We start from the raw sequence: 24,587 nt of genomic DNA, 5'->3' as shown, positions 1-24,587 counted from the left end.
GCCATTAATTTTAAGCTGATAAGTGGAGTGATTCAATTTACATTTAGGCTCATCACTTTTGGAGGTGGAGGAGGAAAGGAGGAGGAGGAGAGGAGGAGGAGAGGAGGAGGTGGAGGAGTAAGGGAGGTGGAGGAGTAAGGGAGGAGGAGGAGGAGGAGAGAGAGAGAAAAAAACATTAAAGGAGAGGAGAAAAAAAGCAGTAGAAATATTTCAAGTAATAATTGCTGAGAGTTTTCCTCCTCCTCCTCCTCCTTCTCCTCCTCTCCTTCTAATCCTCCCTTCCTCCTCCACCTCCTCTCCTCCTCCTCCCCCTCTCCTCCTCCCCCTCTCCTCCTCCTCCTCTCCCTCCTCCTCCTCTTCTCCTCCTCCTCCTCTCCTCCTTCTTCTTAATTTTGCTAAATTTCTAACAGGGGAAAGGAAATGAACATCCAGAGCTATCTGAATTTGGTTGTTTTCAGAAGAGTAAGAAGTTGAAAACTGGAAAGTAGACAAATGATTATGGTAAGAGGAGTCTGGATTAATGAAATAACATTTGGTGTATATTCCATGTGAACGATCATAGTATGACAGTTACAAACATGTAGAAAGGACAGCAGAAAAGACTGCAAAATTCTAAACACAAAAGATGTATTTAGAAGAATATCTGAGAATGGAGAGAAGGAGACATAAAATAGGAGGAAAATTTCATTATATGTTCATGCAAGCTGAGATCTGGGGGCTTCAAGATGGAAGCTGTGGTCAGTTATATAGAATGCTCTGAACATTTTTAGCTATTAATACAGAATATGATTGCTTACCCCCTCAAAAAATGTTTAGTTCAAAACAATTCAGTAGGCTACTAAGAATTGTAAGGGGATGCTAGAATTTATTTAGAAAAAGTACATTTCTAAAATAATTCCTCTTAAAGATGAAATTAAGTTTTTATGCCCCAAATAATATATGAAATGTCTGTATCAGTCCAATGGGAAAGTTATAAAATTAAGAGAACATTTTCATGGATTGACTCTTTTGCTTCCACTTTATTATCAATTTTGACTTCATTAGATCCTGGTCTGAGAGTAGAATCTAGAATGATTATTTCTGGAATCAGTTATTTCCTACGCTATCACACCACAGCTTGATATTCCCTAAATCACATTATAGTATTTTGAAGTAAATACTTTTAAATAAAGTATTTTGAAGGACTAAAGGCTTACATAACCCTTTTATGGGAACCATAAAATAAGTGTTGCACATTCACAACATTTATATCAGTCTAGACAAATTTCATTGAAATTCATGTGTGTTAAAATTATACAGATGGCTATCCATCTGTGTCATGAAATACACTGATACCTGAGGCTTAAAAATGCAAGCTAGAAAAAAATTCAGACAGGCTGTATGATAACAAACGTCAATTAGAACAAAAACCTCATTTAAAATTAATGTTATTTTAATAGTTTTGTGTCCTTCAATGTGTGATCAGCATAAAGACCAGATAAAGTTCAGGTGAACTTTTCAAATATTAAGATGTTGTCAAAGTTTAATTTTAAACAGTCAATTTTTTTAAGTTCACTTTGGTGGCTACAGTGAACTATGAATTGCTTATAACTACAACTTTCTAGATTTACATTTCCACCTGAAATGATAAATCTACATACAAAGGCTTATTTAAATGTCTATTTGCTAAAATTAAGTGCTTTCTTAGTTTTTTAATAAAATCAATATATATAACCTTACATTATTGTCTATCTTCTAAATTTATGAACTATTTTTTTTTAACTGTATCTTCTGGGTCTTCTATCTCATTATATGTTATTTTATGATTTCAAAACACTTTAATAGCTGAAATTTGTTTTCATGTCATCCCTCTAAGGTCAGTTATGGTGCAGACAATATGCTTCATACAAAAATTGAAGTTTTATAATTTATCATTCTTCTAAGTCTAAACCATCATTATCTTTCTAAGATTTTGAAAGTAATACAAAACTTAAGCTGTTCAAGTTTTCTTTCCTTTCCTTGCTATTAATTCATTCTAAGACCTTCCACCTATTTTGCGCCTCAATGTCCATATCAGTTAAAGTGTCCAAATGGTACTTTTAAAAAAATGGGCAACCTAGATCCATTAAACCATTCCAGATGCGGGCACAATGATACTAAGGAGGAGGGGGAAGAGAGGAGAGGTTGGCTGAGGGTGATAAGGAAAAGAGACTCTAATCACAGGGGAATTCAATGTGAATTTGCAAATGTTACTAGATTTGCAATATTTAAGTTCATGTTATCTGAGGCTTCCTAGAGAACAATGGAGGCAGCATCTTCCCTAAAAAACAAAAACAAAAACAAAAACCTATTTAAGTTGGCTTTATCCTACTAAAATATCATGGAACTTAAAAAAGAAATAGAATACTTTTCTGGTAATGATAGAGACCTAAAAAAATTTATAAAATGTTTAGTTTATTTCAGTCTCAGAAGGTACTTTAAATTCAATTTCATTTAATTTACTTGGACATCTTTAATCAAATCACTCATATGGACCATTACATACAGATTTCCACCTAATTTTACAGCTGAGCTGCCTGAGGTAGGAGGGATTAAATAATGTGTGCAACTCACAAGTTGAGTTAATGATGCGGTTGAAGGTAGAAAATGGTACCTTTTGTCTTCCTTTTAGCCATTACCCCCTAACAGTAAACAATTTTCTTACCATTGGATGGAGAATTGCACATTCAGAAACCAGATACATTAAGGAGCAATCAGTAAGCTGCTATTTAATGATTAAAAAAAGAAATCTTTAAAATACGATATGCAAGTGTTCAACATAGGAGAATAAACCCTAACATTTACTCTTTATTTTTGTATCACCTCCTCTCTAAATTACAATTGATCTTACAAGTAGCTTCCTAAGATCTTATCAATCCTATGTCCACTTTTATGCAAATTTCCTGCGTTCCACTAGGAACATGGAATCTACATTCTACATAATCAAGCCTTATTATTTATTCATTAATTCGATCACTTATCAATACTGAAACAGAGTTAAATTCTGGTTTGCAAAGATAAATAAAACATGATCACTTCAATGAAAATGACTGCAGTCTCAAAGGGAGACAGAACCAGTCAAACAAGAGAGCGCATTACCAGTATTTCTAAAGGGCAAACAGGAAGAATATGAAATGGCAGGTCAAGAAAAGATTCCTATTCTTAATTTATTTGTATTTTTATTCCATAGTCATATACTTATTTCATTAGCCTAGAAATGAGTGAGAGGGGAAAGAAATTTGGTCAGCCTTGTATTTCTGCAGTCTTCTGGCTTAATCTGGCAATCCTAAACTGGAAAAGGGGAAAGTCCAAGTTAAAAATGAGAAATGTAAGAATGAAAAGTGATTACTTCAAGGAAAGGTAAAAAAATAAATAAATAATGCAATAAGGAAATTTTAACATTTCCTTGGTACATTGTGAGAATCTGAGGAAAAGGAGTAATAGCTATTAGCTATATTTACAGATATTTATAAAGGTGAAGCTATCCGTCTTTGCAATCTCCTTTGGGTGAATCTGATGTTTATACTGACTCTGGATAATTTAAGAAGCATTCAATCTGGGGGCGCCTGGGTGGCTCAGTGGGTTAAAGCCTCTGCCTTCGGCTCAGGTCATGATCCCAGGGTTCTGGGATGGAGCCCCGCATCGGGCTCTCTGCTCAGCAGGGAGCCTGCTTCCTCCTCTCTCTCTACCTGCCTCTCTTCCTGCTTGTGATCTCTGTCTGTCAAATAAATAAATAAAATGTTTAAAAAAAAAAAAGAAGCATTCAATCTGGAATATCTGTATTATGTGTCTCAGTGATACTAATAGTATATACTAAAACACTTGGAATAATTCTAATGGCATTTTGATTTTCATTTTACAGGCTGATCCATTACAACAGACTTTAGAAGGTGCTATGCAGGAGCTGTTGTCTTCTGAGTGCACACAGAAGACCAGGGGTCACTATGTATCTATTCATCTAGGTGATGATCAGTTGAGAAAGGTGCTGGATTCAATGGTACCTGTACAGTGCTCAAGATCAAAGTTCCATGTGTCTTAATGTCTACAGACCATCTGTTTGTGGATGGAAAGGTAAAGAACACTGATAAAGTAAAACAAGTATCAACTTTGGAGTGACCCTTTGTGTCTCAACACCACTACTAAAAATGACAACATCCACTGATTTGGAAAAGTCTTTGGCATTCTCAAACTTGAGTATATTTGGAGTCTCTACTATCCATATTACTTAATTCTGAGGAACTCAGTATTTCAAGTCTAAAATATACACTCAATTTCCAAGCATTAAGCAAGCACCCTGGGACAACTTCATTTTTGGTGAATAAACTATACTGACCAAAACTTTAAATAATATCATTAATAGTAGTAGGTCCAGCTTAATTTGTCTTTAATAAAGACAGACATATTGAGTCAAAATAGTTGGTCTCTACTGGATGCATATGTGGGATAACATCTCAGGAAGAAAAGAAAGAATGGCAAACCACTTCAATAGCACAGTTGCAGAAAACTAGATAAAGAAAACTGAACAGATAATTAGATAATATACACAGAAATTAAGATGGGAAACAGTATACCTGCTGAAAAATTAGTGTCATTTATTATGCTTACTTGTGATAGAAAGTAGAAAAAAACTGTGGACTGGGATCTTGGCAGTAGAAGTTCAAGGAATAAACTTGTAAGAAACTAATGGCTTCCTAATTTACAGGAACTCATAAATAGGAAATGTAATCTGTATTGATGCTTTCTAACTTCTAAGAGACCATAAATAAAAAAAAACTGGTTGTGAAATTATTGGTTGGGATTGGAGGCCTATTAAAATTGGATTTTATTGGTCGAGGAGAGGTTAGGCATTACTTAAAGATAAGGACAATTTGTAACCTTTGTCAGTATCTCCATATAATATGAAACAGGAAGAATGATTATGACTACCAAAGAATTAGAATCCATTTAACTGAGATTTTGTCCTTCATTTAAATCTCAATCTGTGAAAACAGTGTCATGCGGATAAGTGCGACTTTTGGTGGACCTCTATTTGAACTCATAAAATAATTGGTACTTTGTGATGCTGGCTTAATTTGTAATATTATTTTTTAATTTTTAATTAAAGTACAACATATAACATTATATTAGTTTCAGGTGTATAGAATAATGATTCAACAATTCTATACATTTCTCAATGCTCACCATGACAAGTGTAGCCACTATCTGTCACCATACAATGTTATAACAATATTATTAACTATACTCCCTGTCCTTAACTTTTCATCTCTTATTTTATAACTGGAAGTATGTACTCCTTAATGCCCTTTATTTCACTCATACCTCAACCAACCTCCCCTCTGGCAACCAAGTTTGTTCTGGATCTATGAATCTTGTTTCTATTTTTTTAGATTCTCTTTAGAATTGTTTTCAGATTCTCTGATTTATTTCGCTTAGGATAATATTCTATTAAGTCCATCTATGTTGTTGCAAATGGCAAGACTGCACTCTTCATTATAGCTGAGTAATATTATGATATGTGTGCATGTGTGTGTGTGCAAATACATACACACCCCACATATTCTTTATCCATTCATACATCAGTTGACACTTATATTGCTTCTGTATCATAGTGGTACTTATATTTTTCAAGTTAGTGTTTTCGTTTTTTTAAATCTTCAGAGGTGAAACTGCTGGGCCGTATAGCAGTTCTATTTTTGACATTTTGAAGAACCTCCATATTGTTTTCCAGAGTGGACATATCAAATTTCATTCCCACCAACAGTACACAAGGTTTCCCTTTTCTCCATACCCTCGTCAACACATTATTTCTTGTCTTTTTGATAATAGCCATTCTGACAGGTATGAAGTCGTCTCATTGCGGTTTTCATTTTCATTTCCTTGATGGTTACTGATGTTGAAAATCTTTTCATAAGCTTGTCAGCTATCTGTATGTCTTCTCTGGATAAATGTCTACTCAGGTCCACTACTTATTTTTTAATTGGGTTTTTTTTTTGATTTGTTGTTGTTGAGTTGTGTAAGTTCTTTATATATTTTGGATATCAACCCATTATGAGATATACCATTTGCAAGTATCTTATCCCACTCAGTAGGTTGCATTTTGTTGATTATTTCCTTTACTATGCAAAAGCTTTTCAGTTTGATGCAGTTTCATTTGTTTATTTTGCTATTTTTGTCCTGGCCTGAGGGGACATCTAAGAAAGTATTGCTAAGACCAATGTCAGTGTCAATGCCTGTCTTTTCCTCTAGGAGTGTTATGATTTTGTCTTACATTTAAGTCTTATTGAGCCTATCTTTTAATATGGTGTTTAAAAAAAAAAAGCCTAGTTTCATTCTTTTGCATGTATCTGTCCAATTTTCCAACACCATTTATTTATTTATTTATTTATTTATTAAGATTTTATTTATTTATTTGACAGACAGAGATCACAAGTAGGCAGAGAGGCAGGCAGAGAGAGAGAGAGAGAGAGAGAGAGAGAGAGAGAAGCAGGCTTCCTGCGGAGCAGGGAGCCCAATGTGGGGCCGATCCCAGGACCCTGAGATCATGACCCAAGCTGAAGGCAGCAGCCCAAACCACTGAGCCACCCAGGCGCCCCCAACACCATTTATTGACGAGACTGTCCCATCATATGTGCTTGTCTTCTTTGCTGTAGATTGACCATATAAGCATGGGTTTACTTCTGGACTCTCTATTCTGTTTCCTTAATCTACATTTTTTTTGGGGGGGGTGCCAGTAACATACTGTTTTGATTCCTACAGATTTGTTGTACAGCTTGAAATCAGACTGTGACTTCTTTAAGCTTTGTTCTTTTTCAGGACTTCTTTGACAGTTAAAGGTGTTTTGTGGTTCCAGATAAATTTTAGGATTACTTCTTCCAGTTTTGTGAAAAACACCATTAGTATTTTGATAGAGATTGCACTGAATCTGTAGATTGCTAATAGTATGGACATTTTAATAATATTAATTCTTCCAATCCAGGAGCACAGTATATCTTTCAGTTTACTTGTATCATCTTCAAATGTTTTCATCAGAATGTCTTATAATATCAGAGTACAGGTCTTTCACCTCCTTGGTTAAATTTAATCCTATTTTATTCTTTTTGATATAACTACAATACTGTTTTCCTAATTTCTCCTTCTGATAATTTGTTAGTAGTATACAGAAACATACAACAGATTTCTGTATATTAATTTTGTATCCTGCAATTTTACAGAATTCATTTATTAGTTCTAACATTTTTTGGTGGAGTCTTTAAGGTCTTCTACATATATCATCATGCCATCTGCAAATAGTGACAGCTTTACTTTCCTTTCCAAATTGAATGCTTTTTACTTCTTCTTCTTGTGTAATAGCTGTGGCCAGCATTTCCAATATTATGTGAAATAAAAATAGCAAGAATGGGCATCCTTGTTCCGTTCTTGATCTTAGAAGAAAAGCTTTCAGGTTTTCAAGACTGAGCATGATATTATCTGTGGGTTTGTCATATATGGCCTTTATTATGTTGAGGTGCATTCCCTCTGTATCCACTTTGTTGAGAGCTTTTATCATACATGGATGCTAAATTATGTCAAATGGTTTTTCTGCATCTATTGAGATGACTGTATAATTTCTATCTTTCATTTTGTTATTGTATATCACACTGATGGTTTAAAGATATTAAATCATGCTTGCATCTCTGGAATGAATCCTACTGGGTCACAGTGTATGAACCTTTGACTGTACTGTTGAACCTGATTCGCTAAAATTTTGTTGGGGACTTTTGGATTTATGTTCATCAGAGATATTAGTCTGTAATTTTCCTTTTTTATAGTGTCTTTGTCTGGATTTGGTATCAGGGTAATGTTGGCTTCATAAAGTGAGTTTGGCAGTACTCTTTCTCTTCAATTTTTTGGGAACAATTTGAGAATATGTAATAATTCCTATTTAAGTGTTCAGTAGAATTCACCTATGAAGCCATCTGGACCTGGACTTTTTGTTTATTGGGGAGTTTTTTGATTACTGATTTAATTAATTTTATATTAAGTAATTTATATTAATTAATAAATTAATTACTAGCAATTGTTCTGTTCACATTTTCTATTTCTTCATGATTCAGTCATGGAAGATCATATGTTTCTAGGAGTTTATCCATTTCTTCTAGGTTGTCTAATTTGTTAGTATATGATTGTTTATAGATATTTACATATTTTGGTTATAGGTAGCAAAATGAAGGAAAACGTTTCTTTTGTTATCACAAAAATTTTGGTCTGTACCATGTTTTAGCAGGAGAGCCATACATTTTTCTTCCTGGCACTCTTCTGCCTGTGAATGTATTATATAAAAATATATAGTAAATTCTGGAAATAAAGAGTACCTATTCCAAAGTTTTTATCAACTGGTGATATTTAAATGGGATAAATTCACTTTTATTCCAGGAAATAAATCAAGTTCACTTTACACTGGAGCACAGGTGGCTTACTACCTGTCTTATTATCACTGTGCCTAAGTCCAGCTAGTAGCGTTTTTCTCTGCTAGGAGCATCACCACAGCTAGATGGCTACCGGCATAGGACAAACAAAGCTCATGAAGGGAGGGGACTTTTGAGGGTCTTCTAGTGCATTACTTCACAACTTAAAAGAAACAATTAATCAATTGATTGTAAACCTCAAACACTGTCTTACTCTTAGGTCATCAAAGCAACATACTCTTAAACCTTAAGGTAACAATTATTTTTATCTGGTGAAATTTAAATATCTGTTTTTTTTTTTATTTATTTATTTTTTTAAAGATTTTATTTATTTATTTTACAGAGAGAGATCACAAGTAGGCAGAGAGGCAGGCAGAGAGAGAGAGAGGAGGAAGCAGGCTCCCTGCTGAGCAGAGAGCCCGATGCGGGACTCGATCCCAGGACCCTGAGATCATGACCTGAGCCGAAGGCAGCGGCCTAACCCACTGAGCCACCCAGGCGCCCCTGAAATTTAAATATCTGTTAACACTAATTGGTATCTCCTCAAAATTTGTATGTTGAAGTCCTTACCCTCTTACCATATTTGCAAAGGTGGTCTTTGCAAATATAAATCAAAATGAAGTTTGCTGGAGTAGGATAAGCATCTAATCCAGTATAACTGTTATCCTTATAAAAAGGGGAAATATGGACAGATATATACACATAGAGGGAGAACACAACATGTACATAAAGATAGAGATTGGTGTGATGAAGGAAGGAGAAGCCAACAAACACCAAAGATTGCCAGCAAACCATCAGAAGCTAGATGTGAGGCTTGAACACATTCTTTTTCACAGCCGTCAGAAATAACCCACCCTGCCAACTCCTTGACCTCAGAATCTAGCCTCCAGAAGTGAGACAATCTGTTTTGTGTAATTTTGTAGTACTTTCTCATGGCAGCTCTAGCAAACTAATGCATTTATTATGACGACAGAACAATGTGTGAGTAACACCCAGCTGGGTTTAGATTCTAGTTTAACTACCAATCAGAATATATTCTTTCTCCTTTCAGTACTTTGGTTTCCTTATCAGTATAATGAAGATGATGCTAATAACTACCTCAAGAAGACTAAATAAGAATCTGTGAAAACTGCTCTGGGGTGCCTGGGTGGCTCAGTTGGTTTAGGCATCTGAATTTGGCTCAGGTCATGATCCCTGGGTCCTGGGATCCAACTCTTGAGTCTGGTGCCCTGCTCAGCAGGGAGCCTTTCTCTCTTTTTCTTTGCCCCTTCCACTGCTTATGCTCTCTCATGCTCTCTCTCTCAAATAAATAAATTAAAAAAAATAATAATCTATGAAAATAGCTTTGAATAGCTTCTTGTTAAATTAAGTGCTCAATAAATATTAACTAATAATATTACCATCAGCATTTGAGTACTATTACTGCTATTTAACAAAAATGTTAAGTTAAATACAGCAAAGACAATTACTCCTACTTAACATAGTTGTTTAGGGATTAGATATAATACTGTAATAATTCTAGGCAATTTTTTTTTCATTTTACTATCTCTAGTGTTGAGATGTAACATAATTGATGATTTCTTATAATTACCAATGTTTTAATATTTCATATTAGTACTTTAAGTAATGGAATATCTTACAATCTATAATGCCTTATGATTAGTTAAGTATACATCTATACATTATAGAATTGTTACATTTCCAGAGGGGTTCAGTCAGTTGAGCTCAGTCATTTGAGACTCAGTTGACTCTTGGTTTTGGCTCATGCCATGATCTCGATTCTTGGGATCAAGCTGTGCATGTTGGGCTCCATGATCAGTGCACAGTCTGCTTGTCCCTCTCCCTCTTTCTCTGCTCCTCCTCTCCTTCTCACACACTCTCTCTAAAATAAATAAATAAAATCTTTTAAAAAAGGATTATTACACTTCCAGGACAGAGTTTGTATTAAATACATTGTAGCTATTCTGAGTACAATAGGGTAAGCTGGCTAAAAAAAGTTCATCTTTAGACTTTGTCTAAAAGTCTAAATAATGGTGTATGGAAGGGGTAAAGAATGGTGTTTGCTGAAATGCAGGCAACAAAAGACTGATAGAACTGGTGAAGAAATGTGAGAGGACAGAGGGCAGTCATTCTATGTAGTTTTTCAATGGGTTTTGAATTAAGGGAAAGCTGATGTGGGCAGTAACTGAAGAGAGAAGTGGAGTTAAACATATTTTTAAGTATATGATAAATGACAGCACAAATTCAATAAAGAGGAAAATGTAATAATGAAAGGGCTACAAGGAAGAATTAATTGAACAATATCCTTAAAAAGCCAAGTGGTGAGATCTGTTTTCTAAGAGGAAGGGCTGAACTATATGGGAGGTAGAACATTTCACAGTAATAGGAGAGAAGCAAGGTTCATCCAAATGTACAAATGTGATCCTGAGAACTCATGCAAATTCTTTTCTAGTTGCCTTTGTTTGTTTGTTTGCCTTTTGTTTTTTTCTTTCAGTGAAATAGAAAGCAAGTTATCAGTTGACTAGGAGACAGGTGGATGAATTGTTGAACGATAGAGGAGATATGGAATAGTGACCCACAAGGCTGGGAGTATGAAAGGAACACAGAACCATGATAATAACCAGGTAACATTAAAGCCTGCTAAAGTAACTTTTTTATTCTATTTCATTAATATTTGTGGTTCTTATCGCAATTAGACTGTATTTTAATTAATGAAATTCTAGGAAATATCTTATTATTCATAAGGGAAATTCTATCAGTTTTTTTCCCTAAAATGTTCTATCATTACAACTGTTATTCCCGATGGTCACTTTAAGTAATTTCATTAAAATAAAAATTTGGTTGATAGTCTCATTGACTTTAAGTCAGTTGAAGGTTAGTGTGGGAAGAGATCACATTTTGAGAATGAGTGATTGCACTGGGGAATCACAGTGAAATATTTCACTTATTGTTTTCCTTTTTTAATGATTCTTAGGAACGTTTTGCTATTTCAAGTACATCTACATATTTCTAAGGTTATATATAAAGATTTCGCTAAAATTTTACTTCTATTGAGTAACGATTTTATAAACAGTGATTTCCTATCCCTGGCTATAATGGAACTGTAGTGATGATGGAAAAGTATCACTAACTGTGATCACTAGATGACCCTGATTCTTAGATAGCATAAAAGGAAATACGTTCTAGTCCTTTGCTATGCTGTGAGCGTACATATGTGCATTTCATTTGGATTTTATTAAAAAGCCTTCCCAGACATTGAAGTTGAAATATTACAGATATGTTCTTGTATTGCCTGTTTTTCCCCAGTAATGTTCCAATATTATAGCTGTTGGGCAAATTTAAAAGAATGCATTTTAAGCATTCTTTTAAGCATTAAGTAGTTAATTTTATTTTTATTCTGACTAAATTCTAATTTCAGCGAGGCCACATTAAAGATGTGACTAAACTATCATATAACAATTATAGCTAATTGATTTTCTTGATGGAGTTTTATTATTGTTGGATAAGTTGTTTCTATTTTCTGATTTCTTTAAAACTGGCAACAAAAAGCTATTTTCTCTGAGGACACTGTAACAAAGGGCTGTCCAGCTGGTTGCTGAAGAGCCTTAGAAGGGAGGAACACCAGGCTTCAAAGGGGAGGCAGAAAGCCATGTCCAGCTCCAGGCAGAAGTGAAATGGAGGCAGAAGCACACACCATTCTCAGAATCTGTCCCCACCTGTCTGAAGCCATCCCTTATCAGTTTCCGGTCACCTTCTTTATGACTTTTTTGTTGAGAGGATGGTGCCCTTTCAAAAGACTATGTCCATCACTTTCGTCATGTTCCCCACAGGGCACCGGCGCATATTTTCCAAGTTCTGTTCCCAGAATACAGGGCTGTCACTATTCGCACCCCCGCCCGCGAGGCCTCCCCTCTGACCTGAGGAAGAGCCACAGCGCCACTCACCTTTCCTTCCACAGGAAAAAAAAAAAGACCGTTTTCATCGTCCTGGAGAGGAGACTGAGCATCTTTGGATGAATCCAGGCTCTCCCTAACTGCACTCCCGCGCTAGGCCACCCCGGCAGGCCTCGAGCCTAAAGCTCTTCCGCCTCACACTTCCAAACGCAGAGCTAATTGCCGTCAAGCAGCTGGCGAAATTCCACTGCACATGCGCATTGCGGACACCTTTGTATGGGGCATGCGCACTGTAGCTCATTGGCTGTGGGAACCCAGGCGTGTGCTCCACTCCCAACTTCAGAAGTATCCCACGCACAGCTGTGTGTTCGTCTCATTCTAGGAACAATAAGTGAAGCATGCCGGGAAACACTATTGCCTGTGACAAAGCCGACTTTTTTCAAGATAGGATCGGTGTCAACCCAGGGACCCAGGTCCCTGTAGCCTCGTTCTGCGGAGAACTTAAGGTACCTCATGAATTTGTTTTCATTGTTTTGATATACTTCTTACCTCACTTAATGGCAGAAGCCTGAGTCCTGGAGCATACTCTTCTAAAACCCTAGTCTTTGTGTCTGGAAATTAGCAGGATTCGGGTCCATGCCTTGGTTTCAGAAAGTGTGGCACCTGGTACTCCCATATGGTAACCTATGAGGTGGCAATGGAGTATACTGTCCAGCCAAACAGAAGTAAAAAAGCATTACCGTGGCGTCCTCCCCCCGACCTACAATAACATTCATCTGGTCAATAACAAGATTCTGTTTCTATTTATATGTGTGCGGGGGGGGGAGGGGTATTAAGTTCTCTCCCTTCCCTTGCCTTCCCCATTGCCTCTTCCCTTCCTATTCTCCCCTTTCCCTCTACCCTCCCTTTCCCCCTCCCTCTCTGCCTTCCTCTTTGTAGTGAAAATTTTTATGGAGTTTCACAAGTCCTGTATATAACAATTCCAGAGGTTCTGGATGAGGTTACGAGGAATGTTCTTCCCAGTAGAATTATTTTTTCTATTGGAAGACACGGGGATAACCAACAGATCACTTTGTTATTGTTGGGTTTTGATGTTTAACTTTGTAAGGGCTGATCTATTAGCACATATCCTTAAGGTGTTGCTCTTATTCCTGAGCAGAATGTCCTTCTACATGCTCTAATGAGAGTTTTAGTTCTTTATTTATCCATTTTGGTATGGTTTGAACACAGCCTATAGCCCTTAAGTATCAGATTGAATTATATTTCAGTTAGAAAGAATAGCATGTGAAGTTGTTGGGAAGTTGTTCACCTATTTAATTGTTGCTCATCTATTTATTCTCTCCACTAATGTGTTTTGTCAGTTCACATTGACAAAACTGTATTATCTTTATGTCTCATCCTGTACATGTGAGCTTAGGAGTCAGTTGATACATTACGGAAAATTGCATGTAGAATTTGAGAATTCAGGTTTCTATGGCTTTCTCATCACCAAGTTGTTTTTTCAAATTCTATCACCTTTAGTAAAGCTGAGGTCCAACTTCTTTCTCCTCTGTCTACTGAGACTTCTGCTTTATGCTTAAATTGCACTTCCCTTTTCTGCTGGATTGAATATGGGACTCTTTGGAAATTGCTTACCTTCAGTAATATTAGCACCTCAAGTCTTCCCTGAGTAGTTGTGCTGCGGTGTCTGAAGATGTTCACTCAGTTATACTGATCAGCCTTTATAGTTGTTTTTGGCAAAAGATTTGGTCTGATACAAGTCTGAAGCTTCATCATGGACAGAGCTGGGAATCTCTACCTGGGACTCTGATGTGCTAAGGATCTAATTTGTAAGAAGTAGTAACCCACTGGATAGTTTTAAGCAATAAAGTGATTATTGGTTTACAAAGGTTATGCTGGCAGTAATGTGGTGGAATGGATTAGAGGATAATTATATTGGAGCCATGGAGAGAATTGAAGGGACATAGTTGTAATTTAGATAAGAAATAAGAACCCAAAATAACATTATATAATGCTGAAAGAGATTACGGTATAAGTGAGGCAGCTCACAAACTTTAGGAGGAAATGACCCTTTCATATATCCAAGGTTAAGGTGAAAGGATGAATCAGAAAGACTACTCAAAATATAATGTAAGATATTATAATAAAATAATGTAGATTGGAGAGAATAGTGGTCTGGAATAAGCTCATAGCAATGATCAAATTTTGGATACAGTTGGAAGTAGTAAAATGAACATTAACTATTATAGGCCTTTGAGAAAGAATTAAAGAACACAAGTGTTTTGAACTGAGTATAAGAATGGGCTAACCTGGGCGCCTGGGTGGCTCAGTGGGTTAAGCCGCTGCCTTCGGCTCAGGTCATGATCTCAGGGTCCTGGGATCGAGTCCCACATCGGGCTCTCTGCTCAGCAGGGAGCCTGCTTCCTTCTCTCTCTCTCTCTCTCTGCCTGCCTCTCAGTGTACTTGTAATTTCTCTCTGTGAAATAAATAAAATCTTTAAAAAAAAAAAAAAAAAAAGAATGGGCTAACCTGTACTAAGATTAAGAAAGCAGTGTAGAGAGCCAGTCTGTGTTTGAGTGTGAGGAGGTCGATTTGGACATGCTGAAGGTGAGATGCATGTAGACAATCAAAGGTAAGTATCAAATAGGCAGCTAGATTCCTGATTCACCTTGCGGGTCAGAAGAGGGGACCAGTCTGAAACTCTCTATTTGGAATTCAGTAATATATAGGTAATATGTAAATTTTGTGAGATTGAATGAAATCACCCAGAAATGAATATAGATTAAAAAAAAATTCTAGGCACAATAGTCTAGGTATTTTTTTTTTTTTTAAGTTAGTACTGCCAGGATTTGCTTTTACTTTGAATGTGTACTATGCTGGGATTCAAAAATGACTCCAATTTTGAAAAAGAAAAGTGAAAGTGTAAATGGAGTGGTCTGGAACACTTTAGCACTGGAAATGATGTGGAACTAGCAAAGTTGACTGAGAGGGTGTAAGCAGATCATTAGGACAGTTGCAGCGTCTTGGAACACTAGTGAAGGAAAGTGTTTCAAGGATCATGAAATGATCACTTGTTACAAATATTGCTATATTAATACTAAGATTGATAAATGATTATTGGATTTTACAAAATAAAGATCTTGCTGGAGAAGAGTGAGAATGATGTCAGTCAAGTACAAAAGGATGAGGGCAATTGCATTGAGAATGGAGAGGAAGAAACTGGAGGCAGATCTCATAGGCAATAATTTAAAAAAATGTTACTGTAAAGCAAATTAAAGACATAAGGTGGTAGTTACTGGAGGGAGTATGTCACAATGCTGTTCTGATGAGAAAACATTCGTATGGATTTATGCTAATTTCCATTATGCAGCAGAAAAAGAAAATTGTTGATCCGTGAGTTGAGGTGGAGGGGATTGCTGGATCCATGCTATGAATTAGCTGGAGAGAATGGGCTTTAGTGCCAAGAGGAAGGCTAAGCCTTTGCTAAAAAGATGAAAATTTCATCTACAATAACTGGAAGGAAAGCAAAACATTTTTGGCAAGGTATAAATAAGTGGGTAGTTGTCCTGGTAGCCTGTGGAATTTTATTGTGTCTTTTTTCTCAATGAATCAGAAAACAAGGACACCAGCTGCAGGCGAGTTTGAGGAGGTTTTGAGGAGAAGGAAAACATGAAATGGTTAAGGAGAATGAGAATGGGAATGGACCAAAGAACTAGTTTGTTATTGCTATTCAATATTAAGAACTTACTTGAATGTGCTTTGGTGAGTGCTGTGAAGTGTGTAAACCTGGTGATTCACACACCTGTACCCCTGGGGATAAAAATATATGTTTATAAAAAATAAAAAATTTAAAAATAAATAAATAAATAAATAAATAAAATAATAAAAAAAAAGAACTTACTTGAAGTGTCTTCTGTGAACTGAAAGTGATAACAGTGTGTCATTTTCTTCAGTTACATTAGTGTCTCAAGTGGGTAGTTTTAAGTAAGGCTGTGGTTTAGCCAGCAAGTAAGCAAAAGAGAAGGGGGGTAAAATATTAAGAATCGACCATAGACTTTAAACAAGAAAGTAGGGAGGTGATGGTATGGGTAGAGTATGGGTAAATGTTCGTGAAAAAATAGTAAGATTTATGAAAGGCAGGTGGGGATTGTTTGGAAGGATTTATGGTGTTTTGTGACTAGACAAAGTACGCCGGACATGTGGGAGTTGGGGTTCAGATGAGATTAGAGAGAGAGTGCAGTTATTGTTAATGACAGATTGCAGCATTTGACCATGAAGGTGAGATGCTGAGTTAAGTTGCAGAGCAAGGTTGCTGGAGGAGACTGATTGTTCCAGGGAAAGTAAATTTCAGTTTGAAAGAGTTAAAACATGAGGTCTAATTTTGAATAAAAAGTGTGTATTTTTGAGAACTGTGCTAGATTTCAATCATAATCCACAAGATATAATAAAATATATATTGATGGGAGTCAGCAAGGGTAGATTCTAATCACTTTCTGTTACAGACTAATTGTGTGACCTTGATGAAACACTTATCCCTTCAAGCCTTGATTCTTTATCTTTTGGCAGTATCAGTGCCCTCCAGCTGAAGACCACCAGGAACACATTTGTAGATGAACAAGTTGGGTTTGTTATTCATTGCACTATGAGAGAATGTAAACCTCTTAGGCATCCTAGAAAGAGAGCACAAAAAAGACTTACAGGGGTCTTAATGCCTCTTAATATGTTAAAGTGAACCCAGGGATTTTTAATTTATAGAGGTGAATGCATGCCAACATGGAGAAGTTAATACCACTGAAAGATTTTTATTACTTACATTTCCCCTGAGAAGGGGGCAAGTCACATTCTGGGAGAATACCAGAGTTGGTCAGCAAGCAGACAGGACTGAGGGAAAAGCCTATGCCAGAGTTTTTATTACTATAGTAACTGGAAGTTCTTAGGTGGTGACATCACCTATTAGCCAACAGTTGGAACACAGATGTTGGGGTTTGTGACTGGAAGGTTTGTAGCATGATTTTCATGCACTTGTGAAAGCTGGATCATAGGAAAGATGTGAACAACTTTCTTTGGCTGTTAGTTCAGCCCTGTGATTAATGGATGCCAATAAACAAATACAGAATTTAAGGAAACAGAAATAGAAGACTTGGTCCTTCTAATTTCCTCAATGATATGTTCTTCCTGAATTAAAATTTTAACACATTTGGGGCACCTGGGTGGCTCGGTGGGTTAAAGCCTCTGCCTTCGGCTCAGGTCATGATCCAAAGGTCCTGGGATTGAGCCCAACATCAGAGTCTCTGCTCAGCAGGGAGCTTGTTTCCCCCTCTATCTCTGCCTGCCTCTCTGCCTACTTGTGATCTCTCTCTCTTTGTGTCAAATAAATAAATAAAATCTTTAAAAAATAAATAAAATTTTAACACATGAACTACAGGAATGTGAGAAAGAATCTTAACCATTTTATGTTTATAACCCCCACTAAAAATGAGAATAGTTGTACTTAACCTCTTGACTGGTGTGAAAAAAAATGAGACATTTAAATTAAATTACTTAGAACAGAATCTAATAAACAGGTGTTGATTAACAAAATGTGAGCTCATTTTCTTTCCGCTTTATGTGGGAGAAATGAATGTATAATCCAGGGTTTTGTTGTTCTCGTTCAATTAGCCTTGTACTTTCAGTTTTATACAGATATTATTGCAAAACTCAGTGTATTTTCTTGATTCACCAAATTAGTAAGCATTATGTTTCCAGTTTTACTGAAGGTTTGTATGGTGGGATTATTTGTTTAGCCAATATTCATTTCTGCTATCCTGTTCCCTGTTTGGTAGAGTTTACTTCCCTATCCCACTGATATGGTTTAGCCAGATAACTTGCAAAGGCCAGTTGTCTTATACTCATGCCATTTGCCATCCAAAGAGCATCCTCAGGTAGCATGTCATCTTTAGACTGCATCCCATTATGAGACACAACTATGACATATGTGAATGTAAGCCCAGCTGACCCTAGGAACCCAGCCAGGCTCAGCTCAGCCACACTCAACATCTGTAGATTCAGGAGGAAGAAATGAATATTTGCTTTTGTAAACTACTGAGAATTTTGTATTATTTATTGAATAATAATTTCTGAGTAATAGAGTAAGGGACAGGGAGATATCATATAGCACATGGCATTTCATTCATAGTTCCTGGAGCTGTAGTTCTTTCCTCCCTTTCTGGCTTCCAGATCCTTCTTCTCTGATTGCTCCACAGCAGCTCAGTTTTGCACCTTCTCATTGGCCTTCTATATTATGTGGAGTTGTTTTCTTCCTGCTAGTGAAACTCAAGTTCTATTTCTGCAGTGTGCCTCTCATAATTTGCCTCCAAGTGATTGCGCACCTTACCCACATTGCCTGACACCCCATGTCTGGTTACTCCCTATATGGGCACCCTTCCTACTTCATTGACTTAAACAGTCTGATTAGAACCACCCACCAATCCACATAAGGAAGACCTGCCCACATAGGGCATTTAAATGCACATCAGTAGATGCCTTTCTTACCCAAATTGGGTTCTGTCATTTCAGGTTGGGATACCTTCCTCTTATGTGGTTATTCTTTTCATCCATCTGTGGTTATGGGCCCTATCTTTTCCCTCATCCTTACACTCCCAATATCAAACTGCCCTCCATGTAACTTCCTTATTACTTTGCTTTATCTTTGGCATCCAGCTCTCCACACAGCATTAAGGCTCCAATTTCCCAAGCCAGGCTTCTCATACTTATCTTTCCTTATGTTGTTACCCTCCATCAACTGCTCAGGCTCTGAAACTCATGCCTGGCAACTCTCCATGTAGATGCCCTACTTAGCTATCTAAAGACTCCAGATTCTGTATCATGTGTTACATACCTTTACCCCACAGAGGTCGTCCTCCTTCAGTCTGCTCATCCAGGCACCTTCCCACATGGTGACCTCACATACCTGCTTGGGTTCTGACATTCTGTGTCAGTCCACATGTAGAATGTTCACTATTAGGCTCATGCTCTGCCACTACATGCCAGATTGAACAACTTCCTCATGTGAGTAACCCCATCTTCACTTGTGTTCTTACTCTGTGCTGAGTCACCCCACCCCATGGGATCACGGATGCCCTCTTTACCCTTCTGTGGCTCTGTCACTGAGTCAGGCATCCTCATGATGGAGATGCATGTTTTAGCCTGTTCAGGCTTTCCCTCAGGCCATACTCCTTTTGGAGCTCTTCTTACCCTGTCGGAACTCTGTTACTGTATACTGGGCAGTCTTCCATGTGGATCCATGTTAGGTGACCTCCATACCTTTCACCCTATTTGAGCTCTGAGAGAGCTTGCCCAGCTGCCACCCTTTCTTGGACTCCCATCTTCATCTTGCTTTTTTCTCTGACTCCTCATACTCTAAGTCATTTTTCCATTACGTGGACACCTTTCTAACACTGCTAGGGCTTTTTATACAAGTGGAGATAATTTAGACTACTTACTCTCCTTTAAAGATATTTCATATTGGGGTGCCTGGGTGGCTCAGTGGGTTAAGCCTCTGCCCTCAGGTCAGGTCGTGATCTCAGGGTCCTGGGATCGAGCCCCACATGGGGCTCTCTGCTAAGCAGGGAGCCTGCTTCCCTCTCTCTCTCTCTGCCTGCCTCTCTGCCTACTTGTGATCTCTGTCTGTCAAATAAATAAATGAAATATTTATTTTATTTTATTTTTTTAAAAGATTTTATTTATTTATTTGACAGACAGAGATCACAAGTAGGCAGAGAGGCAGGCAGAGAGAGAGAGAGGAGTTAGCAGGCTCCCCGCAGAGCAGAGAGCCCCATGCGGGGCTCAATCCCAGGACTCTGGGATCATGACCTGAGCCGAAGGCAGAGGCTTTAACCCACTGAACCACCCAGGTGCCCCAATAAATGAAATCTTTTAAAAAATCTTTTCATTTTTGGGGTACCTGGATGACTCAGTTGGCTAAGCATCTGCCTTCAGCTCAGGTCGTGATCCCAGGGTCCTGGGAATGAGTCCCACATCATCGGGCTCTGCCCACTCACAACACCAATTCTACATGTGGGCATGTGAACTTTCTCAAATAAATAACGAAAATCTTTTAATAAATTTTCAAAAAGGATCTTTCATTTTTCTTTTTTAAAAAAATCTTTTGCTTCCTTAAAAGATAGTCATTATGAAGTTTTTAATTACTCTGAATTATTATTATTTCAATTATTCTATATTATTATATAGAATAATAATATTTTATATTATTCTATACTATATATTCTATATATTCTATTATTACTCTATAATTATTTGGATTATTATTCAAATAATATATACCTAGTGCATTAAAAAAACCAGACAAGCACATAGAAAAAAATATCTGTAATTCTATCACCCAAGGATAAATACTTTAAAAAATTAGGTGAAATTCCTTCCAGTGAAAGAAGATTATTTTATTTAGAAAAGTAACATACAGAAGTATACAAAGTGGAAACTTAAAAACCTTTCTCTTCTATAGAAGGAATAGAGAGCCTGGAAATAGACTCACACAAATATGGTCAACTGATTTGACAAGGGGGTAAAGGCAATCTAGCAGAGTACAGATAGTCTTTGTGAACATAAAACCACTCTAAAAAAAAGGCTGCTGATTTTTTTTTTTCCTATTCCATTCTCTAAGGCAGTCAGTTTCTTGGAAATCTCTCCAGTCAGTCTTCATGCCCATTTTTATTTTGTGTGAACACAGATAGGATCAAAATATCAATGTGTTTTACTTCTTTAATAGTTACTGGTTATGTTAGTTATAGTTATGACATAAAGAATTGTTTTCAGTTTTAAAAATATTATTAAATGTATTTTAAATAACACAAGAAATATGGAAACATGCAATTAAAAAATAAGATACAGGAAATATCATCATCCATCTGTAAGTAACCAGCATTAACGATTGGCAAACATTATCAAGACCTTTTAGGCATACATGCAGATATAATAATGGATGATGGGTAGCTAAAGAGAAAGATGACTAAATAGGTAGAAATAACTCTTTTAGAATGAAATTATACTATGGGTAGTATTTTAAAATTAAAGCATTTTAATTAATTTAGAGAAAATAAAGGGGAATTGCAGAGATTTCTAGAGTTAACACAACAGTTTTCTCACAACAGTTACTAAAACCAAAAATATTGTGCTAATTAAAAGATTATGAAAATCATTAAGAAGTAATTAACACATATTCTCTTTTACGCATCTCCCCACATCATAGGTTTTGTTACCAACATTTTAATTTTTTCTTAGTTTCTTACATGAAGATTCATTTAGTAACTTACTAATCTCTGTTTTGTTGGTATTTGTGGTCAGGTAGTTTTTTATAGGAATTGCTTTTTGTTTTTATGTTGAACAATAACTTGACTGGTTATAGTATTCTTGTTTCATGGTTTTTTTTTCCCTTAAAATGTTGACTTTGTTTTATTGCAGTCTGTCATTGAGTTTTACTGAGAAGTCTGAAGCCAGTCTGGTCACTTCCTTTGTTTTAGATGATTTGTTTTTTCTCTCTTGTTACCTGAAATATTCTTTTATATTTAAAGTTGAATAACTTAACCAAGGAAGTTGGTTAAGTTATTGATGATACTCTGTATTAATATTTCTGGGTGGAGTAGCACTCTTTCAATCTGCAGATTCAATTTTTCCTTAAACTACAATTGTCCTGTGTTAGATTTTTCCTTAAACTACAATTGTCCTGTGTTAGATTTTTCATTCGTATAAAATTTCCTTTATTGTAAGATTTTCTTCTTCAGGGACACTGTCTCTACTAATCACATTTCGTTGCCTTCTGTATTTCTTACCTCTCTAATTTATTTCTATTTTCACTTTTTCTGCACATCCACAGTGCTTATTTTCAGTCTTTCGATTAATTTAAATTTCAACAAAATCTGTTTTCTAACATGTCTAGTTTATTTTCTCTGATGGTATTATTTTGGACCACCAGTGCTTTCTTTACCTTAGCCATATTCCCCCCCTCTTTTTAAATCTTATTCTAATATTTGTAGTCTTATTTTTGAAAAATTGTTTAGTAGAATCCTTGGTCTTGTTAACAGACATATACTTCAAATGAATCAGTTTCTGTGATTATTTGCCTTCCAAATTGCATTCTTAGTCCATACCTAGCATGTTAAATCCTTTTATCCTTTTGTTTCTCCATAACTTCCTTTTTTAAGAAAAAATAGCAGGATATGAGAATAAGTATGATTTTACAGGTGCCATGTGATTTATTTTCATTTTATTTGTGCACTTGGACAGCTTTAATTAGCCCTTCTCTTTAGTCTTCTGTATCGATGAAGTGGGGATAAAATTTACCTTTCCTGCCTTTAATTTTTACTTTTGTTATATACTAAGAATAAATTCTAGAATACTTATAACTATTTATGTGATAGCAAAATTAAAATATTTTTCTTTTAATAAGTTTTTTGTGTAATTGGTTAGTATCTTCAGATTTTTATTTCATATTTTACACAGAATTATATGTATAATATTTTGAAAAATAATGAAATGGTAACCATTCCTTTAAAATATTTGATTATAGTTTTGCTTAAAAGTATTAAAATATATTTCAAACTGCAACTCTTCATTTCTTAAAATTTATCTGCAAAAAATATTTTAGTTACATGCAATATCTGAAGCAAAGATCTAATAATTTCCAGAAAGTATTGTCAGAACTATTCAGAAATAACTGCAATCTATCCATATAGAAATAATAAAAATGCTGAAGTCATTTAGATTTTTAAAAAATTAAATGTGTTAGATGTGATGTGATTTTTTTTTAAAGATTTTTTTTTCTCTTCAGTGTAACGGAATTCATTGTTTTTTTGTACCACATCCAGTGCTCCATGCAATACGTGCCCTCCTTAATACCTACCACCTGGCTCCCTCAACCTCCCCCCCCACCCCGCCCCTTCAAAACCCTCAGATTGTTTTTCAGAGTCCATAGTCTCTCATGGTTCACCTCCCCTTCCAATTTCCCTCAACTCCTTCCTCCTCTCCATCTCCCTATGTCTTCCATGTTATTTGTTATGCTCCACAAATAAGTTTTTTATTTATTTGACAGACAGAGATCACAATAAGTAGAACTGCTAACTTGAATAAGATGGTCATATTAAGAATTTTGATAGTGTTTCCAAACTAGCCAAAATTTCTACCAAGTTTATGTGACTAGTCTCCCTCAAATTTTATAGTATATATGTTTCAATTCTGAAAAGTCTTTAAAAATCCGTTTTTTCTTCAAAAGCAAAGACTGTTATCTTTTGGGATAGGGTGTTCTGTTTGAATCAGATGAAAACATTGCTGTGTGACTATATGTTCCCCTTATTGTTTCATTCAAATTTACTTTTCTGTTTCAGTTAAAATATTTTTAGAGCAGCTGTCATGCAAACATTTACTGACCAGTTTACTGTTTTTTTAGAGTTTTCTAGTCTTTTCAAGGTTTTTAATTCTCTCTACAAAATTTTATCTCATAATTTTGGTTGAAAATTGAATTTAACAATGCAAATTTAAAGAATCCTTGTTTTACTGAATTTCACTAATATATTTTGCTTTCAATCTGCCTTATCTAAATAATGCTAATTTAGCTGGATTGTAAGCCCAATAAGGGCAGCAAACTCATTTCAAAAGTCAATAAAAATAATTATACTGAATTTTCTCCCTGAAGCTCTATTTAGGAAAGGTTTACTTCTTCTAGACTAATGTAAGTCTCTAAGAGCTTTTCGTAGTAATTTTTATCCCTGAAAGTTTTATGAAAACGGGAGGTCAGGAGTCAGACCAAGATACATACTTTTCTGTAGACATGCAGTTTGTTAGCAGCGAAGTAATTTTAAAAAATGAATGCATGTTTAACATTCTGCATAACAGATGGCATCTGTGTTTCACAAATTTGTTGATTCATGGTATTTGGAAATATTTGTTTTTCAGATTAATTTAAAATTTAATTTACATATGCACATAGAACATAATATAGTACACAAGAGGTTTTCAGCTGTTGATTAATAAAGAAATGTCATGATTTTCAAAAATTAACTTCAAGGATTTTACTTCTTGGAAAGGTAATACATGCAGATAACATTTTATTCAAATAATCTGTGGATTTTGTGATACACTTTATCCCTTAGAATGTATTATAATTTATAAAACACATGAGTATATTTTTCTTTCAAATCTATGCTATGTAAGGGTAGTACTTCCTAGTGTATTTGATATT

General features: G+C 35.8%; 1 long non-coding RNA gene across 1 annotated transcript in view; it reads right to left on the bottom strand.

The window, feature by feature from the left end:
* The window catches only part of LOC309845153, a 92,862-nt gene extending 75,606 nt beyond the window's left edge, over positions 1-17,256 (bottom strand). Inside the window, exons 1-2 of the long non-coding RNA XR_014301076.1 lie at positions 17,169-17,256; positions 12,905-13,039 (exon numbers count right to left, since the gene is read on the bottom strand). This is a non-coding gene — a long non-coding RNA (uncharacterized lncRNA). The remainder of the gene's footprint in view (positions 1-12,904; positions 13,040-17,168) is intronic.
* Between the last annotated feature and the right edge of the window lie 7,331 nt (positions 17,257-24,587).

The sequence above is a fragment of the Mustela nivalis genome, assembly GCF_964662115.1.
Source record: "Mustela nivalis genome assembly, chromosome: 12".
Classification (NCBI taxonomy): domain Eukaryota; kingdom Metazoa; phylum Chordata; class Mammalia; order Carnivora; family Mustelidae; genus Mustela; species Mustela nivalis.
Note: the sequence above shows the minus strand (reverse complement) of the source record. Positions and strands in the feature narration are given on the sequence as shown.